General features: G+C 39.6%; 1 protein-coding gene across 1 annotated transcript in view; it reads left to right on the top strand.

Annotated features, from left to right (window-relative positions):
- GRID1 (glutamate ionotropic receptor delta type subunit 1) overlaps nt 1-20997 on the top strand; it is a 661749-nt gene that overhangs the window by 23348 nt on the left and 617404 nt on the right. The gene's annotated exons all lie outside the window — the stretch shown is intronic.

Raw genomic sequence — 20997 nt, forward strand, 5'->3', positions numbered from 1 at the left:
GACCAGCTACTTGTTTCCAATTAGGGCTGACATTTATGATCAATTGGCGTGATGTTCATGTGACCCCTGGATTCCTGCCCCTTCGCCAGCTGGAAAGTCCCCACAGAAACCGTGATTAGCTGAACCTAGGGAAGGCCTTGCTAAGGGTTTGCTCTGGGCCAGGACAAGACCAGAGCCAGGTGCCTGTGCATCTTGTCCCATCTTATCTTCACAGTCCTCTGGGGGAGGTGCTCTCTTGTCATTTAGGGAGAAGTGGTCATGGGAGGTGTAAGGAATTGGGAGTCAGATATTCCAGAGGGCTCTCCCAGTTCTCCCCTGCATGCTATTCACTAGACATCTCGTAATGCAGCCCCCAACATTGGGCCTGCTGCACGTTGGTCTCTGTGTTAGGAACTGGAGGTACATCAATTAATGAGAAACACCTCATTAGACTGTATCATCATTTCTTATCTTTTTTATTAAATTTTTTAATTTTTTAAAGATTATTGGGGTGACATTGGTTAATACAATTTATAATTTTCAGGTGTATGTTATAATTTGACATTTGTATATTCTATTGTGTGATTACCACCCAAAGTCCAATTTCCTTCAGCTACCACATATTTGATCCCCTTTACCCACTTCACCTTCCCCCAATTCCCTCAAATTTGACTACCTTTATCCTGTCTACCTCTTTCCTCCTCCCTGACCCCTTACCTTCTGGTAACTATTAGTCCATTGTCCATGTCCCTGAGTCTCTGTTTGTCCTGTTCATTTGTTGCTTTTAGGTTTGTATCTCACATATAAGTGCTATTATATGATTTTCAACTTTTTCAGTCTGGTTTATTTCGCTTAGCATGATTATGTCGAGGTCCATTCAGCTTGTCGCAATAACAGCATTTCATCTTTTCTTATGGCTGAGCAATATTCCATTGTATATATGGACCACAGCTTCTTTAGCCAATCATCTATCTTAGGACACTTCAGTTGCTTCCATGTCCTGGCCTCTGTGAATTGTGCTGCTATGAACATCGGTGTGCAAATATCTTTTTGTATATGGGTTTTTAAGTCTTTGGGGTAAATACCCAGTAGAGGGATTGTTGGATCATATGGTAGATCAGTTCTTAGTTTTTTGAGGTACCTCTGTACTGTTTTTCAAAGTGGCTGTACCAATTTGCAATCCTACCAGCAGTGTATGAGGGTTCCTTTTTCTCTGCATCCTCTCCAACATGTGTTATTACTTGTTCTGTTGATAATGGCTATTCTAAAAGCTGTGAGATGGCATCTTATTGTGGTTTTGATTTGCATTTCCCTAATAGCTAGTGATGTTGAGCGTCTTTTCATATATTCGTTGGCCATTTGTATATCCTCTATGGAGAAGTCTCTGTTCAGGCCTCTGCCCATTTTTTGATTGGATCGTTTATTCTTTTGTTGTTATTGAGTTGTATGAATTCTTTGTATATTTTGGATATTAGGCCCTTATCGGAGGTGTAGCTTGCAAATATATTTTCCCATTCGAATGGTTGTCTCTTTACCTTGTTTATAGTTAGTTTCTTTTGCTAAGCAAAAGCCTTTTAGTTTGATGTAGTCCTATTCATTTATTGTTGCTTTTACTTCCCTTGCCTTTGAGGTCCAATTATAAAATCCTTTTTAAATCTAAGGTCCTTGACTTTAGTTCCTATGTTTTCTTATATACATTTTATCGATTCTGGTCTTATATTCAGGTCCTTAATCCATTTTGAGTTAATTTTGGTGTGTGGTGATAGAAAACAGACTAGTTTCATTCTTTTGCAGGTGGCTTTCCAGTTTTCCCATAATTATTTACTGAAGAGGCTTTCCTTCCTCCACTGCATGTTTTTGGCTTTTTTTTGTTGAAAATTATTTTCCCATATAGACATGGGTTTACCTTTGGACTCTCGATTCTCTTCCACTGGTCCATTTGTCTGTTTTCCTGCCAATATCATGCCGTTTCAATTACTGTTGCTTTGTAGTATAATTTGAAGTCGGGCAGAGTGATGCCTCCAGCCTCATTCTTTTTTCTCAGGACGACTTCGGCAATTCAGGGTCTTCTGTGCTTCCATACAAATCTGATGTTTTTTTTGTTCTATTTTTTAAAAAAATGCCGATGGGATTTTGATGGGGATTGTATTAAATTTGTATAAATTTGTTGCAGTTGCAAAAGGAATTATTTTTTTCCATTTTTTCCCCCGATGCTTCATTGTTAGAGTATAGGAACGCTATGGATTTTTGAACGTTGATTTTGTATCCGGAGACGTCACTGTATTTGCTTATTGTTACTAGTAGTGTTCTTATGGAGTCTTGAGGGTTTTCTATACAGAGAGTCATGTCATCCTCAAATAGTGACAGTTTGACTTCTTTATTTTCTATTTGGATGCCTTTTATAGCTTTCTCTTGTCTGATCACACTCGCTAGGACCTCCAATGTTATATTGAATGACAGTGGCGATAGTAGACAGGCTTGCCTTGATCCTGATCTTAGAGAGAAGGTTTTTAGTTTTTCACCATTAAGTCTAATGTTGGCTGAGGGTTTGTCATATATGGCCTTTATTATGTTAAGGTATTTTCCTTCTATACTGATTTTGTGAAGTGTTTTGATCATAAATGGAAGCTGCATCTTGTCGAAAGCTTTTTCTGCATCTATTGATATGATCATATGATTCTTATTTTTTAATTTGTTTATGTGGTGTATCACATTAATCGATTTGCATATGTCGAACCATCTTGTGCCCCTGGGATGAAGGCCACTTGATTGCGGTTTATAATCTTTTTAATATGTTGCTGTGTTTGGTTTGCTAGTATCTTATTTAGGATTTTTGCATCTGTGTTCATGAGAGATATTGGCCTTTAGTTTTCCATTTTTGTGTTACTGTTACCAGGTTTTGGTATCAGAGTAATATTGGCCTCATAAAAGGAGTTGGGAAGTATTGCCTTCTCTTTGATTTTTTGGAAGAGTTTGATGAGAATAGGTATTAAATCTTCTTTGAATGTTTGGTAGAATTGACTGGTGAAGTCGTCTGGTCCTGGACTTTTACTTTTTGGTAGGTTTTTGATGATTGTTTCAACTTCCATACTGCTGATCAGTCTAGTTAGATTTTCCAGTTCTTCTTGATTCAGTTTAAGTTGTGTTTTTCTAAGTACTTCCCTTTTTTCTAGGTTATTAAATTTGCTATTATGTACTTTTTCATAGTATTCATATATATATATATATATATATATATATATATATATATATTCCCCTCTTTAATTCCCTCCTCCCCACCACTTCCACCTCTGACCTACAGATGTTGCCGTCTCCCTTTGAGAACTGGATCTCTGAAGGCTGGGCGTCTCCTCCCATGTGTTCGTGGCATGCACCCAGGGTATGGTCCATGGTTCCACCTGGGGAGTGAACCCAGGACCTTCTGCGTGTAAAGCAGATGTGCTAACCGCTATACTATGGAGCCACACCTTTTATAGTATTTTTGCATGATCCTTTGTATTTCTGCGATGTCAGTTGTAATTTCCTCTCTTTCATCCCTGATTTTGTTTGTTTGTGTCCTTTCTAGTTTTTCTTTAGTGAGTCTAGCCAGGGGTTTGTCAATTTTAATAACCTTCTCAAAGAACAATCTCTTCGTTGCATTTATTTTTTCTGTTTTTTTTTGTTTGTTTATTTTCAATTTCATTTATTTCTACTCTAATTTTGATTATTTCTTATTTCTTATTTCTTTGTTCTCCCTTTTCTAGTTTTCTAAGATGAAGCATTAAATTGTTTATTTGGGCTCGTTCTTGTTTTTAGAGATAGGCCTTTAATGATAGGAACTTTCCTCTTATCACTGCTTTTGCCATGTCCTAAAAGTTTTGATACATTATACTACCATTATCATTTGTTTCTATGTTTCTCTTGATCTCTCTTTTTATTTCTCCTCTGACCCAGTTATTCTTCAGTAGCATGTTGTTTAATCTCCATGTATTTGTGGTTCTTCCTGATTTCTTTCTACAGTTGATCTCTAGTTTCAAAGCATTATGATCAGAGAATATAGCTGATATGGTTTCAGTCCTCTTATATTTGTTGAGACCATCTCTGTGTCCCAGTATGTGGTCAATTCTTGAGAATGTTCCATGTGCACTAGAGAAGGTATAAGCAGCTCTTCTGGGATGGAAGGCTCTGTATATTTCAATTACGTCCAGTTGGTCTAATGTGTCACTTAAGGATGTTATTTCCTTATGATTTTCTGTATGGATGATCTATCTATATCTGACAGTGGGGTATTCAGGTCCCCTACTATGATAGTTCTTTGATATGTTACTCTCTTTAATTCCGTTAGTAATTACTTTACATATTTTGGGGCTCCCTGATTGGGAGCATAGATATTAATAAGTGTTATGTGTTCTTGGTGCAAGATTCCTTTTATCATTATGAAATGTCCCTCAATATCTTTCTTTACCTTTTTTATTTTGAAGTCTGTTTCGGCCAATATTAGTACCGCTACTTCCACTTTTCTCTGAATGCCATTTTCTTGAAATATCGTTTTCCACCCTTTTACTTTGAATCTATATTTGTTTTTGGAGCTGAGATGTTTCTCTTGGAGGCAGGATATGGTTGGGTTTTGTTTTTTTGATCCATTCTGCAACTCTGTGCCTTTTTATTGTTGAATTCAGTCCATTTACATTCAGGGTGATTATTGAAATAGGGGGTCTTCTTATAGCCATTTTATTTTTGCTTTCTGGTAGCTTGGTGTTTCCTTTGCTTCCTTGTTTTTGTATTTCTGTTTTCTTTATTTTGGTTGGCTTTTGTGAGTTTTGCCTGTGGTTGTTTTATGTTATATAATTCAGTTCTGCATCTTTTATGTGTGGTTACTATTACAAATATGAAAAGATAGTTATCTATATACAGTCATCCATTTTCTTCTGCGTGTGCCTTACCTTCTTTCCCTTTTGTGAATCTGGATCTTTGAATCCTCCCCTTTTCAGTCATTGTTACCTCAATTTGTCCCTATGTATGCTGAACGTTCATTACTATCTTGCTATAGCAATTCTCTTCTTACTATTTATGCTTATAATGCCTTGTTCTTAGTAAGAGTTGCACTCCTCTGCTTCTATTTGCCTGAGAGTCACTTTACTTCTATATGTATTTTTTGTTGTTTTGTTATTTTGTTTTAGGTGAGCTGACCCCTTTCAATATTTCCTGCAGTGCAGGCCTCGTAGTGGAGAATTCCCTGAATTTTTGTATATCTGGAAAGGTCTTTATTTCTCTTTCATATCTAAAGGAGAGCTTAGCTGGATACATTATTCTTGCCTGGTAGTTTCTTTCATTTAATAGTTTGAATATTTGATTCTACTCCTTTCTGGCTTGCAAGATTTGTGCTGAGAAGTCTGACGATACTCTAATGGGTTTTCCTTTATAGGTTATCGTCTTCTTTTCCCTGGCTATCCTGAGAATTCTGTCTTTGTCATTGATTTTTGATAATTTTAATACAACATGGTTTGGTGAAGGCCTTTTTGGGTTGAGATAATTGGGTGTTCTATTGACTTCTTGAATTCCAAGCTCCAGCTCATTCCTTAGATTTGGGAAATTCTTGTCCACTATTTGTCTGAAAATGCTTTCTAATCCCTGTTCCTTTTCCTCCCCTTTGAGAATTCCCATTATTCTTATGTTTCCTCTCCTGATGATATCAGCTACTTCGTGTATTTATCTTTCATTATTTTTCATTCTTTGATTTCTCTCTTCTTCCTTCTGATTTATTTCTATATTTCTGTCTTTGATATCACTGATCCTTTCTTCCATTTGGTTGACTCTATTTCCCAGGCTCGCTGTTTTATTTTTCAACTCTCACAGTGTGTTCTTTATCTCCAGAAGTTTTATTTGGTTCTTTTTGAGCATTTCGGTGTCCTTGCTCTGCTCATCTAGTTTTTTTTTTTTCCAGTTCCTGAAATTGTTGATTTGAATTGTTTTGGATCTCAGTGAGTTTTTTCATAAGTACCATCCTGCATTCTCTGTCTTTTTAGTTGGATATTTCTATGTCTGTAAGCTTAAATTATGGAGATTTTTCTCTTTCTTTTTGAGATGCCTTGTCAGTTTGATTGTTCATGGTGTTTAATGGACTATTTCTGTGCCTGGGCATTAATGGAAGTGTATTCTGTTGTTTTTCCAGAAGGAAGATTTATTATGTAAAAGTCTCTCTTTACCCTGCTGCAAAGAATGTGCTCTTCTTTTGGTTTCCAGTAGGTGGTGTCTAAGCCTCTTGGATCCTTGCTTTATATAAAGCCTAAATGTCTTTTTTATTTTCTTGTAGATATTTAATCACACTTGGTACTCTCAGTTTCAGTCCCTGCCAGTGTTAGCAACAGTTTCGGTAACGTTTGCTCAGATTCCCCTGGGGCTCTGCGGTGTTTGTTCTTGGAGGGTATAGGGGGAGGAGCTCTCTGGATTAGGGGTTGGGAGCTGCAGCTCAGCCTCGGTTTTGGAAACGGGGCTGGTAAAAATCAACTGTTGTTTCTTTGCTATCCCGTCCCACTTCTCTACTTTCTGCCTTGATGACTAGGCCCTGCTTCTGGCTGCTAGAAGTTCCAGCACTTCCAGACAGGCCAATCAGGGAATCTGCCACACCTTCTCTCCTCCCCCTCCTCCTGCAGGGAGCTCCAGAGTCTGCAAGAGATAGCTTCAGTCTCGGCAGCTTTTGCTCAGATTCTTCTGGGGTTCTATGGTGTTTGGTCTTGGAGGGTATCGGGGTAGGGGCCCTTTGGGTTGGGGGTTGGGAGCTGCAGCTTAGCCTCGGTTTTGGAACCAGGGCTGTTAAAAATCAACTGTTATTTCTCTGCTACCCCATCACGGTTCTCTGCTTTCTGCCTTGATGACTGGGCCCTGCTGCTGGCTGCTAGAAATTCAGCACTTCCAGGCACGCTGATTAGGGAAATTGCCGCACCTTCACCCCTCCCCCTCCTCATGCAGCGAGCTCCTGTGGCTGCGAGAGGCAGCTTCTTTATTTCTCCCAGTCCACCGCCTGACACCTGGGGTTCTGACCTGTGGTAGCTCTTATGCACTGATCTCACGATCAGACATTCTGGTATGCAGTTTGGGTGTTTTTTGTTGAGTTTTATATGTTCAGCTTATTGTTGTTTGAAGGGAAGAGATCTGAGGATGCCTCTCACCCCACCATGTTTCCCAGAATCGCCTCAACGTTTCTAAGATGGGTACAGCCATAGCTACTTTCCAGGGCTGGTGAGAAATGTAATGAAGTAATAACATGTGCTATCTTGCGTTATGAACAACTAGTTCTACTAAATGTGGGAGAAACTGACTCTGGCTGCATACATATGACCCAGCTGGATGCTTCTCTTGGAGATATCATCACACATATTGGCATATTTAAGGCTCTGAGAAGTCCTGCAGTCCAGAAGTTTGTTAACTTTTGTGAACTCAATTTTTTTGCAGGCTCAGTTGAATATGAAACTTTCCTTGGCATAGTACCTTAAAAATGTTCTATGTAATTACTGCTTCTCCGAACCCATTTTGGAACCGCCTAGGCAGCAGCTACAAAATACTGCATGGAGTGCCCTGCATCTGGGGGCGCTCAATAACTGTGGGTGTCTCCCTGCCTCGGTGCCTGCAAGGAGGCTTAGTGACAAGGCAGGCCCTAGCTGCCCACAGATAAGCATGATGGAGCTGACATTAGCTAACACACTCAGGTTTTAATGATTACAGCAACAAAAGTCAAAGTAAATTTAATTTTCAAAAGGCAAGGAGTGATTTCCCCCATGCTCTGCCAAAACAGGACTTCATAAATACAGCAGCAGGGTGTGCTGGGTGCTGGGCACATCTGGTGGGGAAAATCTCTGTAAGCATCATTCAATAGCAAATGGCTCCACCCAAGCTTCTCTCTTATTCTTGTTAGCAGGACACACCACTTGACAGATCTCCCTGCTGGTGCCACTGGCTGGCTGGGGGGTTGCAGCAGAGTTAACAGGCTTGTGTTCTGGAAGCAGTGTCCTTGCAGCCACTGCAGTGGGGAGAGACTCAGGGCATGGTAGGCTCTGCAGGCCCAGCCACATCCTCAGCTTTGCATCCATGGTGCAGGATCAGGGAGCCTCAGTTTACTTCTCTGGAACAGGGTAACTGTCATGCCCACCACTGTGTATGCCTTGAAGTAGGGACTGCATCTTGCCCATAAGCCAGCACAGGTGAAAATGAGAATTGGGTTTTGAAGGATGAATAGGAGTTTCTTAGACATATACAGTAGGAGAGGGGCATTCTAGACTATAGCACTTCATATGTAAAGGCATCGAGGCCTGAAAAGTCTGACGTGACATGAATCATATGCAATGAGGTACAGGGAGTATGTAAGGACTGAACAACTGACAGAAAACACTTGTCACTCGGGTTGTTTAGGCCAGTCTTGGGCATCTGCTTCCTGTGCCAGAAGAGACCAGGAAGGGAAGCATGGTGTGTTCAGAGACAAGAGTAATCCTTGCTCCCACTCCACTCTGGAGAACTGGTTCACTTTATCCTGACAGCCACTAGCAGCGATAAATGAGGGAGATGGAACGTGTTATTTTAATTATATACTCTCACCACCTAATTATAATTTTAATTGATATGTGAGCAGGTGTTGTGCTCTTCAAAGCAGTTTCAGGCAGTGCATTCCCTGGAAAAGGAGCACAGGTTGTTCTGTTTATTAGTCAAGCAGATGGATGGGCTGGAGGTCTAAGCTGAGGCCAATGAGCCAGGGGGCCAAGGGAAGGGGAGGCAGCCTTTTCCCTGAGTCCTGCAGGAGGTGAGGGTCCTGCCCTGGAGGGGCTGAGCATAACATGAGGAAAGAGGAGTGGAAGGGAGGAAGGGGAGGGGAGGAGAGAAGGAGGTGGCTGGTGTCCAATGCTAGAGTAGATTTATTCATTTTATTCAGTTATACTCTCAACAAACATTTGAGAGCTTTTGCAAGGCAGGCTCTGTACTAAATGCAGGAGATTTCAGAATGACTCCAGTACAATTCCTAACCTCAACATGCTCCTTGTGGTGGGAGAGGGAGAATATACGTGGAAACCAACAATTGCTGTTCACGGAATAAATAGGAAGTTATTATAGAAGCAGCATAGATTATGGGGAAAGCTTTGCTCTCTAGTGAACTCAGGGAAGGCTTTCTGGAGGATACCTGAGTTGGGATTTTTAAGTGTAAATAGGAGTTGTCTAAGGTAAATAGTAGATAGGAGATGGTGGTGGGGGATGGCATTCTAAGCTGAGGGAAGCTGTATGGGATGTTCAAGGTGTGCCTAGTGGTTTGTTGGATCACTGGTGCAAGGGATAATCCGATAGGAGATGAGGCTGGAGATTTGAGTGATGACTGGATCTCCCAAGGACCGAAGTTGGATGTCAGCCTGATGGCAGAGAGGAGCTGGGAGAGATTTGAAATTGGAGTGATATGAGGATTTTTGTGTTTCTTGGAGATCATCGTGGTGGAAGGTGGATGGAGAGGCTGATGATGCAGCCAGGAGAGAAGTGAGGAGAGACTTCGTGAAGCCCAGAGCAGGAGCATGGAGGTTGGATTCTAAATATTGGAATGAGAGAAGGGGAGGGTCAGGGTAAAGGCCAAGTCTGGGTTCAGCCCTTTAGGGGAGGCCGTCCTTGAGGTGGGGAGTTTGGGAGGAGCAGGGGAAGGCAGCAAGGTCAGTCTTGACCATGGAGTTTGGGCGCCTGTGGGACCTTCTGGGAGAGGCATCAGGATGGGAGGGCTATGCTGGAGGCAGCACTTGGGGAGTCCTTCATTACTGGAAGGTGGGGCAAGAAAGCCCCAGCAGAGATGAGGCAGGGACCTGGGAAACAGCTTAAAAACTTTTAAATTATTTATTTTTATTTTATTGTGGTGAGAATGCTTAACGCGCGATCTACCCTTTTAACAGATATTTAAGTTCTTAATACAGTACTATTAACTATAGGCACAGTGTTGTGTAACAAATCTCTAAAACTTATTCATCTAGCATAACTGAAACTTTATGCCCCTGGAACAGTAACTCTCCATTTCCCCTTTCATCCAAGCCCCTGGAAACTACCATTCTATTCTCTGTTTCCATGAGTCTGACTATTTTTGATACTTTATGTAAACAAATCATACAGTATTTGTCCTTTCATGACTGGCTTATTTCACTTAGCATAATGTCCTTAAGATTCATCCATGTTGTCACATATTGCAGGATTTCCTTCTTTTTTAAGGTTGAATAACATTCTAAGGATATGCCACATTTTCTCAATCCATTCATCTGTCCATGGACAACTGTGTTGCTTACACATCTTGGCTATCGTGGATATGCTGAAGTGAGCATAGGAGTGCTTCAGGATCCTGATTTCAGTTCTTTTGGATATATACTCAGAAGTAGGATTGTTGGATCACATGGTAGTTCTATTTTTAATTTTTTGAGGAACCTCCATGTTGTTTTTCATAGTGGCTACACCATTTTCATTCCCAGTAACACTGTACCAGTGTTCCAATTTCTCCACATCCTTGTCAACACTTGTATTTGTGTGTGTGTGTGTGTGTGTGTGTGTGTTTATATAATAGCCACCCAAACAGGTGTGAGGTGATATCTCACTGTGGTTTTGATTTGCATTTCCCTGATGATTGGTAATGTTGAACATCTTTTTAGGTATCTTTTGGGCATGTGTTTGTCTTTGGAGAAATGTCTGTTGAAGTCCTTAGCCCACTTTTAATTGGGTTATTAGTTTTGTCTGTTTGTTTTTGTTTTTGCTGTTGAGACACATAGGCCAATGGAACAGAGATGAGACCCCAGAAACAATCTACACACATATGGTCAACTGGTCTTTGATAAGGGTGCCAAGAAGACACAATGGGAAAAAGATAGTCTCTTCACCCAATGGTACTGGGAAAACTGGATATCCACATGCAAAAGAATGAAATTGGACCACTATTTACACCACATACAAAAATCACCAAATCAACTCAAAATGGACTTAAATGTAAGACCTAATACTGTAAAACTCCCAGAAGAATACATAGGGGGAAAGCTTCATAACATAGGTTTTGAACAGATTCTCATAATATATTTCCATTAATAGTTATTTAGTTTATTTCTGATTTTTCACAATTATAAACCATATTATGATTAACATTCTTATATATGCCTATGAATATTTATTTAGGTAGATTCCAAGATGTGGAATTGCTTGGCTGAACAGCATGCACAGTTAAATTTTTAAATAGACTCTGCCCAGTCACCTTCTAGAAAGCTGAATCAATTTGCACTCCCACCTGACAAAGTAAGAAGAGCACCTACTTCCTCATGTTCTTGTCAGTATTGTATTATCAACCTTTGGGTTATTGCCAATCTGATGGTTAATGGGTGGACTTCATTGTTATTTTAATTTGCATTTTCCTAATTACTATGAGTCTTTTCATACTAGCTATATGACATATGCCATTCTAGCAGATCTTAATTGTTAATAAGAATTTATCTTTTAAGTGTATTTATCCAAATAGTGCATTGCAAACAAAATTAACATAGGTACTCTCCTCTCATAGAACACTGAATGAGCTCTATGAGGAAAATGGGGCTCAATACTGCCGGCGATGGATTGATTGGTGCCCGCTGATGTGGGTACTGTTATTCTCATGTGGATTTGCTGCACTTTTTTGGTGCTTGTGTAAATTCTTTAAGATGCTGTTCTTTTTTTTTTTAAGTTTATTGGGGTAACATTGGTTAATACAATTATATGATTTTCAGGTGTACATTGTAATTTGACATCTGTATGTTCTATTGTGTGTTTACCACCCAAAGCCCAGTTTCCTTCTGCTACTATATATTTGATCCTCTTTACCCACTTCAGCCTCCCCCAGTCCCCCCAAATTTGACCCCCTTTAACCGTCTACCTACGCTACCCTTTACCTCTGGTAACCGCTAGTCCATTGTACATGTCCCTGAGTTTCTGTTTGTTATGTTCATTTGTTGCTTTTAGGTTTATATCCCATATATAAGTGATATCATATGATTTTCGAATTTTTCAGTCTGGTTTATTTCACTTAGCATGATTATCTCGAGGTCCCTCCAGGTTGTCACAATGGCAGCATTTTATCTCTTCTTATGGCTGAGTAACATTCCATTGTATATATGGACCACAGCTTCTTTAGCCAATCATCTATTGTAGGGCACTTTGGTTGCTTCCATGTCCTGGCCTCTGTGAATAGTGCTGCTGTGAACATCGGTGTGCAAATATCTTTTTGTATATGGGTTTTCAAGTCTTTGGGGGTAAATACCCAGGAGAGGGAGTGTTGGATCATATGGTAGATCAGTTCTTAGTTTTTTGAGGCACCTCTGTACTGTTTTCCATAGTGGCTGTACCAATTTGCAGTCCCACCAGCAGTGTATGAGGGTTCTTCTTTCTCCACATCCTCTCCAACATTTGTTATTGCTTGTCCTGTTGATAATAGCTATTCTAACAGGTGTGAGATGGTATCTCATTGCGATTTTGATTTGCATTTCCCTAATAGCTATCGATGTTGAGCATCTTTTTATAAATTTGAGACAACATTCTAGTTTCATTCTTTTGCAGGTGGCTTTCCAGTTTTCCCAGTATTATTTTTTGAAGAGGCTTTCCTTCCTCCACTGTATGTTTTTGGCTTTTTAAATTTTTTTTTGTCAAAAATTATTTTCCCATATAGACATGGGTTTACCTTTGGACTCTCGATTCTCTTTCACTGGTCCATTTGTCTGTTTTCCTGCCAATATCATGCCGTTTCAATTACTGTTGCTTTGAAGTATAATTTGAAGTCGGGCAGAGTGATGCCTCCAGCCTCATTCTTTTTTCTCAGGACGACTTCGGCAATTCAGGGTCTTCTGTGCTTCCATACAAATCTGATGATTTTTTTTGTTCTATTTTTTAAAAAAATGCCGATGGGATTTTGATGGGGATTGTATTAAATTTGTATAATGCTTTAGATACTATGGTCATTTTAACTATGTTGATTCTTCCAATTCAAGAACACAGAATATCTTTCCATTTCTTTGTATCTTCTTCGATTTCTTTTAATAGGGCCTTGTAGTTTTCATTATATAGGTCCTTCACATGTTTTGTTAAATTTATTCTTAGGTATTTTATTCTTTTTGTTGCAGTTGCAAAAGGAATTATTTTTTTCCATTTTTCCCCCCGATGCTTCATTGTTAGAGTATAGGAACGCTATGGATTTTTGAATGTTGATTTTGTATCCGGAGACGTCACTGTATTTGCTTATTGTTACTAGCAGTGTTCTTGTGGAGTCTTGAGGGTTTTCTATACAGAGAGTCATGTCATCCTCAAATAGTGACAGTTTGACTTCTTTATTTCCTATTTGGATGCCTTTTATAGCTTTCTCTTGTCTGATCACACTCGCTAGGACCTCCAATGTTATATTGAATGACAGTGGCGATAGTAGACAGGCTTGCCTTGATCCTGATCTTAGAGAGAAGGTTTTTAGTTTTTCACCATTAAGTCTAATGTTGGCTGAGGGTTTGTCATATATGGCCTTTATTATGTTAAGGTATTTTCCTTCTATACTGATTTTGTGAAGTGTTTTGATCATAAATGGAAGCTGCATCTTGTCGAAAGCTTTTTCTGCATCTATTGATATGATCATATGATTCTTATTTTTTAATTTGTTTATGTGGTGTATCACATTAATCGATTTGCATATGTCGAACCATCTTGTGCCCCTGGGATGAAGGCCACTTGATTGCGGTTTATAATCTTTTTAATATGTTGCTGTGTTTGGTTTGCTAGTATCTTATTTAGGATTTTTGCATCTGTGTTCATGAGAGATATTGGCCTTTAGTTTTCCATTTTTGTGTTACTGTTACCAGGTTTTGGTATCAGAGTAATATTGGCCTCATAAAAGGAGTTGGGAAGTATTGCCTTCTCTTTGATTTTTTGGAAGAGTTTGATGAGAATAGGTATTAAATCTTCTTTGAATGTTTGGTAGAATTGACTGGTGAAGTCGTCTGGTCCTGGACTTTTACTTTTTGGTAGGTTTTTGATGATTGTTTCAACTTCCATACTGCTGATCAGTCTAGTTAGATTTTCCAGTTCTTCTTGATTCAGTCTAGGAAGGTTGTATTTTTCTAGGTACTTTCCATTTCTTCTAGATCATTAAATTTGGTGTTATGTACTCTTTCATAGTATTCTTGCATGATCCTTTTGTATTTCTGCAATGTCAGTCGTAATTTCCCCTTTTTTATCTCTGATTTTGTTTGTTTGTGTCCTTTCCCTTTTTACTTTAGTGAGTCTAGCCAAGGGTTTGTCAATTTTATTAACCTTCTCATAGAACCAGCTTTTTGTGGTATTTATTTTTTCTATTTTTTTTGTTTTCAATTTTATTTAATTCTGTTTTAATTTTGATTCTTTCCTTCTGCTGGCCTTAGGCTTCATTTGTTCGTAAGATGCTATTCTTGAAAGTTGAGGCCTGGCAGTGAGCACAGTAACTGGTAGCACTCTGGTGCCTAACTATTACCTAACCAGGTTACAGTGAATCTTGAAATCTCTAAGCACTAGAATTTTAAGTTACTCTACTTCTATATCTAATTCAAAATAAAAACAGTGCCAAACTGTAACATAAGTGTAAGGATGCCCAACAAAGGTGTTATTTTTCTCAAAATGACTTAGTTCGAAATCAGATTCTTTTAAAAATATGTTCTTGTTTTGGAGACTCTGCTTTGCTGATTATCTGGTAGGTAATCTGGCACATGTTTCACTCTTGCCTCCATTTTCACCTGTGATGTGCTTGCAGTCTTGGCCCAAATCTCCCATGCATTCATAGACTTTAGTTCCACTGAGTCCACTGAGTACTGGAGCCTGGCACTATCATTTGCTTGGTCCAGGAGTGTTCCTTACTGCCCTTCTGATACCCGGGCATTCTTCTCTTTCTTTTATGGTCTTTAGTGTCTTTGTGGCCTTAGATTTTAATTTCAATCTCCTCGTCTATTTGAACAGCCTTTTACTATGTAATTTTTTCCCCCTAATTTCTCAGTTTGTCCATATGATTTAGGCCAACAGTCTCCAACCCCTTTGGCACCAGGGACTGGTGCTCCTATGAGAATCTAATGCCTGATGATCTGCAGTGGAACTGAGGCGGTGGAGCTAGCGCTGGGGAGTGGCTGCAAATACAGATGAAGCTTCTCTAGTTTGCCTGTCACTCACCTCCTGCTGTGAGGCCTGGTTCCTAGCAGGCCATGGACCGCTACTGGTCTGTGGCCCAGGGGTTGGGGATCCCTGATTTAGACCATTTTTCTCATCTTAAAACTTTTAAACATTTGGTTAAGTAAATGAATGCTTAGAAAATGAATGAAGTTCTTATAAATAATCGTTGGCCTTTTGTCATCCACTGGTGTAGGCAGTTGTAAATTGTAAATGAAAAGGTATGTCTGTCACTGGATGCTTTGAATATATAGGTTAATAAAGCAAAGCTTTCATCTGCATGTCCTGACAGTTATCATCCAGGAACATGGTGTGTCTCTCCATTTATTTGGAGTCTTTTAATGCTTTTAGTAAAGTTTTACACTTTTCTTTATATAGGTCTTATATACATTTTTTATTAGATTTGTCCCCAGGGATTTTATAGATCCCCTCCCCCCAATATGAATGAGCTTTCTTTTGGATTACAATTTCTAATTGGAATGCTGGCGCACATGAAAGCTATTGATTTTTGTATATTGATTTCATATCCAGGAGTTTTGCTGAACTTCCTTATGAGTTCTAATAGTTTATTAGTTGATTCTCTTGGAGCTTATTGGTAGATGCTCATATTTTCTACAAATTATGCCAGTTTTAACTCATTTCTTTTTCAGGTGTTATCACTTTGTTTTGGACAATGCTAAGTATTGATAGTAGAAGAATATTCTGAAGTTTCACAGTTAAGCATGATGCTTGCTATAGGTGTCTAGGGGATGCTTTCCATCTTGAATTCTATTTTGTCTGATAAACATCTTCTTTTTCTGGCTTATCTTTTACTTGATATTGCCCTTCTCATCCTATTATTTTTAACCTTCCTGGGTGTTAATCTTTGTATCTTTTATTAAAAAAATCTATTTTGTGGTATTTATTCGGACAAGTTAACTATTTATGTTTAATGGGATGATTGATAGGCTTGGATGTTTTTCTTGCTTTTTAAATTTTGTGTTTCACATTTACTCTTTCTTGTACAGTTTCCCCTTTTTGTTTATTGATTTTTGTTGTTGTTGTTGCAGTTTTTGTTCCTTAAAGCAATGTTCTAAGCAGGAGCATGGCTGTCATTTTGGGCAGGGCTGTCCTTTGGGATGTGGCACTATTCCCTGAATTATAGGACATTTAACATTCTTCGCCCTGGATGACAAATTACAGTAGACCCTCCCCGTTGCTGAGCCAACCCAGAAATGTCCCCTTCATTTTGTTCCCAGTAGAGAACCATCTACTAAGTGTTCAAGTAATATATTTTTGTTTTCTAGTGATTACTTACATTTTAAAGATATATTTAAGCTCACAGTTGACTTTTACCACATAATGGTATTTCTGTTGTCTCCCTGAACAAATGAAGAACTTTAATATTCCTTAACTGCTTCTATACCCAGCCTTATCATTTAAGATGAGACCAACTGGGATTTTAGTTCCAATTTTTAATACTTGTAGTAAATAGATGGTTTTAACAGTGAATTAAAAAATTTTTCTCACTGTTGCTTTTATATTTCACATCCTGTTCTTAGGTTCATTTTTGTTATTGCTGTTGAGGTAAAATTCATATAACATAAAATTCATGATTTTAACTTCTTTAAAGTGTACAAAGTATACAATCCAGTGACTTCCAGTGCATTCAAATGTTGTGCAAACATCATCACTATCTAATTCCATAACATTTTCATCACCCCAGAAAGAAACCCTGTACCCGTTAGCAGTCGTTCCCCAAGCCTCCTACTTCCCAGCCCCTGGCAACCACTCATCTGTTGTCTGGATTCATTTTTGTGGTGGCTGGAGCACACCATTTGGTAATTATTTCCGAGTGGGTCATAAACTTTCTGTGGGTGATGAACTTTTTGTGTCCTCACGTGTCTGTTGCCTGCTTAAAGGCTAAGTAGAGAATTCAAGGTTTATACCATTTCCCCCTCAGCACCGAGATGCTGTTTCACTGTCTTGTGTGCATCTGATGTTCTCATAGCTGTACGAGCTGCGTCTCCTGTAGTGAGCTGTCTGTGCCAGGTTTTTACACGTGTCAGCATAACTCTGGCGTTGCCCTGGGAGGTAGGTGCTGTTCCTCACACAACAGATAAGGCAGTGAGGCAGAGTGAGGAGGGTCTTGCAGTTAGGAAAGAGTGGCTGTGGCTCATACCCAGGCTGCCTGGCTCTCAGGTTGACATCAATCACTGTGACTTGTGTTCTGCCGTATGTGATCTGCATCATTTTATCCCTGCAAGATTTTGGCATTTTTCCTTTTTCCCTTGGGTTTTTAAATATCATTGCTCTGTTCCTAAATATTGTCTTTTTACATAATCCTGCTTTGCATGTGATGAGTTCTTTCAATCTGAGGACTTGTGTCTTTCTGGATAGATTTATTTTACTAATTTCCTATATTCTCTTGGATCTCTCTTTGGAACTCCTTTTAGATAGTTTATATTCCTCATTTCCCTTTACTTGACTTTCACTCTTTCCATCTCTGGGTTTTTGACCTTCATCTGCTCCATGCTGCTATTCAGCCCCTTTTTATACTTTAACAATGAAGTGTCTGGTTCCCAGATCTAGCTTGCTTGCTTATTCATTCATTCATTCATTCATTCATTCATTCATTCATTCAGTGGATGCGATGGCCTCTCTCATTGCTCTGTGTTTTCTTTTCTAAAATGTTGTTCTGTTTTTCCTAGTCTCTCTGTATCCTCAGGTGTTGGATCTTGTACTAAAGGAGTTTGGCGTGCCTCTTTTGTAGCCCTTATTAAATATAGCTGGGTGATTCTGGGTGTGTACTCATCTTTGTGTTTAAAATTTCCTGTTGGCCTGTGAGGCTGAACCCATTCCCAGCAATGCTTGGGGTGGATATCTGGGGTATTGTGTCGGTGGCACCAGATTCTAGTGTTTTGGATATGGGGGTTCCACTTTCTTCCTGCATGTTGGTACCCCTCCAGGGCTGCCTGTCTCCTGGGAATCAGGTACTCTTACTCCCTGCTCCTGTAGGCTGTTACTTTTACAGTTTGCTCCTTGGCTTTGTGGGGAAGGGACACCTGGATGCCTCTCCCAAGACACCATCATTGGCCACCCTCACATTTGATCTGGGCTTCCTTCGTATCTCCATTTCCTTGGCTTCTAGCTTGGAGCTGCCACCTTCATGGCAGCCCTCTTCTGGGTGTGTTTTGGGCTGTGGTGCCATTTCCAATCTGAACCCATCAGTCTCTGCCTTTCAGGAATTCCTCATGATTTCACCATTTAAGATCCTTATTCTTGTTTTCTAGCACTGTTAGAGATTTAAAAAAAAATATTTATCTTTTATGTCATTTTAGGTGTTTTATGTTGGGAAGGAGAGGCTGAGCATGTCCTTAGGCTGGCATTTTGAGCCTATTTATTTGTTTTTTATGATTGACCTTGTTCCAGAAAGACCTTACAGTGTTGCACACCATTCCGTATAATTACCATGATATGGTGATCATTTCCTGGGTCACAAAAAGGTCTTTGTAAGTGCTATTTTAATGACTGCATAATATTTCTTCTAGTGACTATATCTTAATTGAATCAGTCATTTCCTTTTTCTTGCCAACATTTTTCTCTCGTAAAAAATGCTAGAGTGAACATCTTGTGCCTGAAACATTGTATACCTTTGGGACTATTTTCCTAAGGTAGAATCCTAAATGTGTGTGTTTTATTATATTTTAAAAATATTTTCAATTACAGTTGGCATTTTATATATTTTATATGAGTTTCAGATGTATAGCATGGTGGTCAGTCATTTATATAATTTATGAAGTGATCCTACCAGTAAGTGTAGTACCCACCTGGCACCATACATAGTTATTACCATATTATTGACTGTATTCTATATGCTGTACTCTACATCCTCGTGACTATTTTGTAACTGCCCTTTTGTACTTTTTAATTTCCTCATCTTTTTTTGTTCATCCCCCCAAATCCCCTCCCATCTGGCAACCATCAGTTTGTTCTCTGTATCTATGAGTCTCTTCCCATTTTGTTTGATTTTTTATTTTGATCTTTGGATTCCATTCCACATATAAGTGAAATCATTTGGTATTTGTCTTTTTCTGTCTGACTTATTTCACTTAGTGTAATAACCTCTAGATTCATCCATGTTGTTGCAGATGGTAAGATTTCATTATTTTTTATGGCTGAGTAATATTCCATTGTGTGTGTGTGTGTGTGTGTGTGTGTGTGTGTGTGTGTGTAATCTCACAACTTCTTTATTCAATTGTATATCGATGGGTGCTTACATTGCTTCCAAATCTTGGCTATTGTGGATAATGTTGCAGAGAACATATGGGTGCATATATCTTTTCAAATTAGTGTTTTGGATTTCTTTGGACAAATACCCAGAAGTGGAATTGCTGGGTCATAAGGTAGTTCTATTTTTAATTTTTTGGGGAACCTCTACACTGTTTTTCACAGTGGTTGTACCAATTTGTAATCCTACCAACAGTGCACAAGGGTTCCCTTTTCTCCACATTTTTGCCAGATAAGTGTGTGTTTATTGTAGTAAAGTATACATAATAAAATTTATCATTTTAACTATTTTTAAATGCACAGTTCAGTGGCACTAAGTCGTTTACATTGCTCTGCAACCATCACCACCACACGTCTCCAGAACTTTTCCACCATCTTAAACTCCTTACCCAGTAAACGACTCCCTATTCCCCTGCCTCCAAACCTTGGCAACCACTATTCTACTTTCTCTATGAATCTGACTACTCTAGGTATCGCACAACAGTGGAATCATATATAGTATTTGTCTTTTTTGTGACTGCCTTATTTTACTTAGCGTTGTGTCTTCCAGGTTCATCCATGTTGTCAATGTGTTTAAAATAACCCGTTCTGTCCTCCTTCCTTCCTGAAAGACTGCCATCCTCCATGTTTGGGAATCAACAGTGCTCTCAGGAGGTGGCCTGGGCATCTCTTCTTTTGTGTGCAGAAGGGCTTTTCCCTTTTCCCGGAGACTCTGCCATCCTCATTCACTTAGTGATTTATCTCAGAGCCAGAGCCAAATGAAATGGAATTTCATTCCCAGCAGGGCTGGTCCGAAAGTTTGTGCTCATAAACTTGCTTTACAGTAATCCATACCTTGAATTTTCATGCTCTGCTTGCTCTTTCTCTTGCCTCTGCCAGATGCATTGCCACAATGGGCCATGGGACCCAGGGTGGAGGGGAGGCCCCAGGAAGCTCTACCAGTGGGGTGTTTGGGGGGTGGTGACAGCAAGGAGGTATGGTTTAAGCATGTAATTGCATTTTTATTACTTGATTATTGCTGCTGCTGTCACTGAGAAAGTGAGGAGCTCCCAGTATAGCTGCTTCTCACCAAAGTTCATGCTTGAATATCTGACGCTAGAAGGGAATTTGATAGAGTATGAGGGGGTGAGGGGGTGGCACCTGTATCACCCGGGGCACCAGACACAGCAGTCCTCCTTAAAGCCATCAGCAGTGCCTTTGCCCCGCTTTCACTTTCCTCCTTAGTCACCTCCGCAGACACCAAGACTTCCCACCTTCCATGTTATCTCAGGGAGCTCCTAAGGGAGCCGTGACCATGACCATTTTATAGCTGGGTAAAAGGAGGCTCCTTGCCCAGTGATACAGCTTGAGTTCATTCCTTGAGGCAGGTTGAGTGCTTCGTCCATAGGAGTGAGTGGAGAGGTGTGAGCGGCTGGAGGTCTGGAGTGAGTGCAAAGAGGAGGAGGAAGGGGGAATGCTGATTACTCTTCCTTTGAACTCTTACTCCTCACTTCCCTGAGGGTCATCCTGAGCAGGCCTGGAAGGGACAGTAGAGCTATGCTAGTTCAGGCATCACTCTCCTTCCTGCCCCATGAAAGGGCTGCC

The sequence above is a fragment of the Rousettus aegyptiacus genome, unplaced genomic scaffold (assembly GCF_014176215.1).
Source record: "Rousettus aegyptiacus isolate mRouAeg1 unplaced genomic scaffold, mRouAeg1.p scaffold_m13_p_6, whole genome shotgun sequence".
Lineage (NCBI taxonomy): Eukaryota > Metazoa > Chordata > Mammalia > Chiroptera > Pteropodidae > Rousettus > Rousettus aegyptiacus.